We start from the raw sequence: 7320 nt of genomic DNA, 5'->3' as shown, positions 1-7320 counted from the left end.
TATATTTTAATACACTTTAATTACAAAAATAGATGGGAAAATTCAAGTTCTGAAAAACACAGAAGAGGTACTACTAGATGCCAGTACTGAGGTATAATTAATAAAATTTTTGAACTGAAGATCAAAAGAGAATTACTTGTGTCACTGAGATGATGTTACACCAAAAGACAGTACACTCAAATGGAGTAAGCTTTAGGTTTGTATTTAGTTCTAATTCTTTTTGGAATTGGTTTTCTTCCAAGATTTTTTTAGCATTTTGTGGGGTTACATGCCAACTGAAAATGTTTTAATATATTTTAATTCTTTGTCTTCCTATGAAAATTATAGTAATTTAATAAGGTTTTATGTTTTCATAGTAGAAAGTTGGTTTGCTATTTTGGTTATTTCATATGCCAACCCTCTTGATAAACAAATAATATTTGTTAATAGAACAATAGAGTCCTGGCTCAGGTATTTAAGACTTTTGAACCTTGAGTACTGCTTTGAAAAATTCTAACATCTTATTTTTCATACTATTTATATACACTATCTTTGCAAAAGGCTGGAATTTCATTCTCTGGGAATTATTTCTTTATATTCAGTAATATAATGAAAAAGGAATAAGGCAGATTTTTTCCCCATAGATGATTCATCAAACCAATTTTATGATGGCGTGGCTCAACGGGAATCCTATTGTCGTTTTCAAAACTGTTTTCTTTAATAATTTCACCTAACCAGATACTTTGAAATAGATCTATACTTCAGCTCCCTAGATATTACAAGTGTATGAAATAAATGGACCTTCTGTCTGTACACAAGACAAGGACCTGAGTCATAGTTTTGAAGTATGAGGATCTTACCTTCTTGAGCCTGTCGCTTATGGGGAGATTCCCAAAGCAAAAAGGGATCACCACGTACCAAAGACTCCCTGGACGCCAGCCCAGCTGTGTTCCTACATGGTGTGACCAGCAGAGAGTGAGAGCAAGGGGGTGGCCACATCTTCGTACCTTGGCTGCAATATATGAGGCCAAGTGTAAGCCAGCAATGTCAGTATTTTATGTGGCTGCCTGTGCCCCTGCATCAGAGGAGACAGTCGGTCAGCCTTCTACATGTAACAATTGTGAACGCTGCCACAGGTAAGACCATCTCAGTAACAACTCCCAAACATGCCAAAAGCTGTGGAAGCCACCATCTGAGGGTAACCTTTCACATGAGAGCTAGGCCAGTTTTATATGGCTTTATATAGCTGTAAGTGAGAAGAGCAGGCAGTTGATCTGGGGACTTCTCTTCTGTGCCTGGGATATGTGAGCATGCAGCTGGGGAGCAGTGGAGGGGAGTCAGGAGGTATCCCTTTTGGACACCACTAACACTTACACTTTGCTCACCTTACACTAATTTGCACCAAGAACAGCATAGCTAAGTGTAGCCAAACATGGATCCTTTACAAATTAAATATCTGATCTCTTATTAGTTTACCCAGACAGAAAAATATTTTCCAAATTAACTATCTATGCAGAATAGTCTAAGAAAATCCACTCTGCAGCTGGATCGATCGAGAAAGAAGTCCTTCATATTGTGCGTTACAGGAGTTGTCGTACTACTGACAGCTGATGAAAACACATTTCTGGAAAGCAGAGTTCATATTATATGAGTACATAATAACAGCATTCCAGTAAAGTTTGTCCTACTAAGCTCATACCTATCTCCTAACCAAGAGTAAAACAACTAAAAGTGATGTGCTGCTGAGAGGCACTGAGCATTCCCAGATTAACATGATCTTAAAAGAAGTGAGCAAAGTTACTGCATCTGCATCCTCCCTTTGAGTCTGATTACTAAATAGGTCACCAGCTGTGACTACAGCTACATCTCTAGTGTTACTGAGTTGTAAAAGAAAAAATAATAGCAACAATAAATGGTTTAATACAATATCCATCTATCTTTGGTGCCACAAATCAGGAATAATTAAATATAATATTTTACATGAAAGTAACTGAAAACATGACATCTCCATTCCCACACCCAGAGTACGTTCATCATTCAACAGCAAGCTAAGTTACAGACATAAAATCTAAGTTAGGAGAAGAACAAGTCCCTGTGATTTTGAGTGGTTTGAATTGTTGGTGGGTTTTTTCATTCCAAATCAGTAGCTGCTAATAAAGCTAACCACATTATTACTGATTTAGCATCTAATAGAAATGAATTTATCATCTGTGAAATGCAAGGCAACTGCATTTGGAGTCTGTTTGAAGATGCTTAGAAATCCACAAGCTATCCCCATGCAGGACTGGTAATGGCATTCACTACAAATAGCAGTTCTGTATTTTAAATTTGTGATGTGGCTTCTCAGTCCAGAAGGAATTCATCCTTTCTTAGACTTGGTCCAAGCATGATTGCACCAAAGCTTTTATGGCTGATTAGGGCAGAAACACTGTTACATATTTGGCATGGCACTATTTTCTTCCATGTTGATTCTCTTCCAGTAGAAAGGGAAGGTCTTAAAGTGTGCAACCCAGCTTAAGTCAATCCCAAGCACTACTGAAATATGGAAATCCAAAAAGCGTTAAGCAGTTTGATATCATGCGGCACTTGACTAGATTCCTCCTATTTAAAATATTCAGGTTTGCTTATACACTGCAATTGAAGTTCAAAGCACAGTATTTGGTTCATTTAACAACTGCAGACACTCCATTAGCCTTTCTCACTACCAACTTCACATCCCATATGCCTGCCTGATCCATCTGTCACGTTTTGTCAAATATAAGCGCTCTCAGGGAGCAGCCATGATTTTACAGTGCATTGTAAAATGGGTCTCCAACCTGAATACCCACTGAACCACAGACTAAAATTTTAATAATAGAAGAGCAAATGGGAACCTCCGTAATCATGAAGACTGTGAGCAAGGAGGAATGGTTACATTAATGTAGATAGTGGTGGGCAATAAGATATGTAAATCTTCACTGAATGGATAACATATGGACAGTAATATCAGGTTTGATTAGACAGTCAGTATTCTGCCTTTGAAAGTACCCAATAAAAGATGTTGAGAAGCAAGCTTAATAGGCCAAGTACCCAGAATCCTTTCCTGGTGCTTACCTCCTTGGCTCAAAACAAAAACAGCACAGAAAAAGATATGGATTTGGCTTTTTAGAGTAGAAATGGATAATGCAGAATTAATTGCAAACCAAACACATATACCTCAGCAATCTGGCCAGTGACATTTCCATACTTCCATTAATATGCAGTATGATTCTGTGATGATAGGATGCTAAAAACATTATCATTCCAAACAGTGGGAGGAGGAAGAGCTGTTTTAGTATGTTATTGTCAAGACTTATGTAATTATATAGATATAAAACCCTCATGGTCCAAATAACTTCTTCCCTGTCTCTACGAACTATCTTTTTTAATATTCTTACATGCAAATTGCAAGGTAATCTTGACAATAAGTCACAAGTTTCTCCCAGTGAAATAATAAGAAAATTAATATCATTATGGTACTAAAATTTTAGCATATAAGGAACAACTTTTTTTCGCCACTTGTGTTATTTAGACTGTATACAAATCAAGCTAGTGCATAGCTATATAAGAACAGCTGTACTAGTCAAGTTATATAGTCAATATCCTTGGAGAGTAGTCAGTAAAAGTGCTTAGGAAAAGAGTTTCATAAAAGGCTCACTATAGAGCATTTTCTTAGTATATTCTCTCATTTTCAGACAATCTGTGGCATCAAGATTTCCTGAGCCAGAGGCTGCATGCACATCTTTGTGCTTAATGGCCCTTAATGGATCTTTTTTTTCTAATCATTTGCCTAATTATTTTTTTAACTCATTTATCCTTTTGGCCTTCACAACATCCTGTGGCCATGAGTTCCACAATTTAATTATGTGTTATGTGAATAAGTACTTCCTTTTGACCCTGGATGCATTAAGAATACTTTATCTGCATTTCTTTTTTTTTTTTTCTTTTTTGCTGATGCCTATGCAGCAGGAGCTAACTGCTTGGAAACATTGTTCTTTAGATTTTACCTCAGTATTCTCTGAATCTGCAATGGCCTTTTTGATGTCGGCATAAGCAAGCATATGGACTATAAAGTGCACATAAATGCTGGCTATATCCTGACACATACAAGAAATATGTTTCTAGCCCAGCCCTTTTTTCATTTACCAGAATGATCTCTTTCATTTAGATTTAGAGACCATGGGTCCCTGATAAGATTTTGTAGGCTTATCTTTTATGAATCCAAATCTCTAGGGGCTGTGAAGAATGAAGGAATTAAAAATAAAAACCAAACTAAAACAAACAGCCCCCCAAAAGAAAACACAACCAAACCAAAACAAAAGATACGAAAAACCTACAAAAAGACTATAATTGGCCTGAACAGTATGTGAGAAAAAGAAGGTTAGTCTTCATGTTTCCTAAGTTAGATAAATTCACAATGGCCAGTGGCAGATCCAGCTTTATTCTGTAAATGAAGGGAGTTGCTCTTGCATCTATCATTGGTGAATATGGCCCAAAGAAATGAGGCATAATTGAATATCAGAATTTGATCATTAAAAATAAGGAAGTCAACTTCTTTAACAGACGTGGAAGCAAACAGGAGTTTTGAATGGGTATTCACAAACAATTTATTGTCCACTAAATAACTAATTGAGGCTTTATGGCCATACCTGAGGTGCTGCAGTCTAAAAATGTCAGCTGTACAACTTTTGATTTAGTCTGACACAGGTAGAAGAAATAAAACAAAGAATAAATCTGATTACATCTCTGAAGCTAAGGTTTTATTTCAGGCTAACTTCATTTTTGTGGAGAATGTATTTTAATCTGACTGCTAGCTTTTTTATTCCAGTTTTATTTTAAATTTTTTCTTCATAGTTCTTAGACAAATGTTCTTCCAATAGCCTTGAGTGAGCCACTGCTGACCAGAAGACAATAAATAATAATACACAATGTGGATAATATCCTTCCTAAACAGATTATCACAAATTATTTTGCACCCCGTTGAGCATATCATGACTCCTGGTGTGATGCTTGGCAGTTCGCCCCCCTCCAAACGCACTGCTTGGTCATTTCCTATATCCTGCAGTTTCTGACTTTGTAGTGTAGATTATCTCTCCTCTTGTTTTGCCATCAGCGTGGATATAAAACTGGATTTCTAGTACTGAAGCTACTAAGTGATATTTCAGAACCTTAAGTGTAAATATACAAACAGTCTTCATGCAAGCTGTTTAATACATTTTCCTGTAAACTGGCTATGCCACATCTTGGCTGTTCAACTACACTTAAGTTCAATATTTTCACATTATACCAACTGAAAATGTAGAACGTGCTTTAATAGGAAAGGTAATACAGCTTGATTATCTGATACAGATATCGGATTGTTATGAGGTTGTTTTTCAGCTAGCTAGGCCAGGTCATAAAACATGTCTTCTTTCTTAACTAAAGAAATACGCAATAAAGCTAGGAGAATATGTATTATATCAGATGCCTCTCATGGCAAATAGTGACAATCAGTGTGATTTGAATCTTGCTGGCTGATCTCAGCACGTTTTGAAAGAACAGCTGAATCAACTGGTGAGTCTGATGACTCTTCAAAACAACAAAAAAAAGAGCGTATCAATATGAAAATAAATATCATACCTGATTTGATATGACTAATAGGCCAGCAACAATAAAGATCTGTTTCCTGGAATAAAAGGGTCCCTGGACTCATGCCACATAAGAAGGCAAAGGGTAGGTGGAGGCATCTGCCTTCTTGCTTTCTCTTGCACGACCAGAGTTTCACAGCTCAGCCTTCCATTTCCTCCTTATTTTTAGCAATTTTGGACCGTTGGCATGTACTAGGAATTCAGAATTAAAAGCAAGGCAGCCTCAAGACACAGCTGACTAAAATGTTTATATGCCTCACAATGTATCCTGTAGTCATAGCCAAACTTCAAGGAACAGATGATTTCTGCTTGAGAAAACTACATTATGAAAATGCGGAAAGAGCTCAGTGCTACGAGTTGTTCAGACTTAAGTTGCATTGTTTAGCCTAAGACATGAGGATACTGTTCCTTTTCTAGGAAATAACTAACAGCTTGCTATTTCAAACTAAAGGATGGTTCACACATGAGAATATTAAAAACAGTAACATATTTTCCATTTAAAATTCCTACTATAATGGACCTTTCAGATTTCCATGGGGGAAAAAAACAGTTAAACAATAGTGTCTTGCTTAGCTTTTAACTTTTTAGGTTGTGACTGATGTTAAATGCCTGTTAGATACAAAATAGTTCTCACCTAAATGTTTTATTCAGCTAAGAAATAATTTATTTCAGATTTGTCTTTAAGAGTTTAAAAGTTCTGTGGAGTTTGCAGAGCTGGTCTCTATCTTTCATTTGCAACCACAATACTATGCTGAACAATTTCTACACCCGTGCTTTGAGGGAGACCAGACTTTCACCAAAGGAGTCTTTTGTCTAGGGCTTGTTAAAAAAATTGAAATATTAATATGTATTCATTTGTATTGTTTGTACAAGTAGCGGTGGTTGTCACCACATACGTTAGAAAAAGAGAAAAAATGCCTATGGAGAGTACCAGAAAGATAGGGTGTTCTCACAGGAGCTCTCAGGTTCCAGTGAGCTCTGCCAACACTCTTAGTTTGGTTAGTTTTAGGAAAGGTGAACTGTCAGTACCTGCTCTTGCCTGCAGTGTGTGAGTCCTAGCTTTCCCTTGGGGTAAAAAACCCTATGTGTAAACATACAGAGATATATACACACATACGTGTACATAGGTATATATTCGATATGTGTGTATACATATATATATGGGTCTCTGTGTGTGTGTGTATATATATATATACATACACATAAATATGGATGGGCAAATGCTACTTGTAAGCTAAATGGAAAATAAGTCTTTCTCTTACCATCTGGGAAGAACTTCCTTTCTGGTGTCTTCTTGTTCTTTCTCACAATTTCTGTTCTTTTCCCTTTTAATCTTGATGTCATAGTTCAATCCTACTATCTCAAATCTTCATATTTTTGCCTCTGCTCATAGTTTGATGTGTCTTACACTATACAGAGCTGACATAGAACATATGGTAGATTACTATCCATGCTACCACTAATGGTATCACTAAAACTTAAGCACATGATGAATATTTCATTAAATACAATAATAAAATCAATTGTTCTCAAAAAAAGCCCTACTAAAGCCTAAGTCAAATATTGTTGCCAGAGTTTGAATGCTTTATTGCTTCTTTTTCTTAGAAGAGCTGAAAAGCAACAAGCTTTACTTAATAAGTACTTTCTCTTCAGGGATTTTACTGATGCTGGATGTTTGCTGTTTGAAAATAAACAC

Source organism: Phalacrocorax carbo, chromosome 1 (assembly GCF_963921805.1).
Source record: "Phalacrocorax carbo chromosome 1, bPhaCar2.1, whole genome shotgun sequence".
In the NCBI taxonomy this organism is placed as follows: Eukaryota; Metazoa; Chordata; class Aves; order Suliformes; family Phalacrocoracidae; genus Phalacrocorax; species Phalacrocorax carbo.
This window is presented reverse-complemented; position numbering follows the sequence as displayed.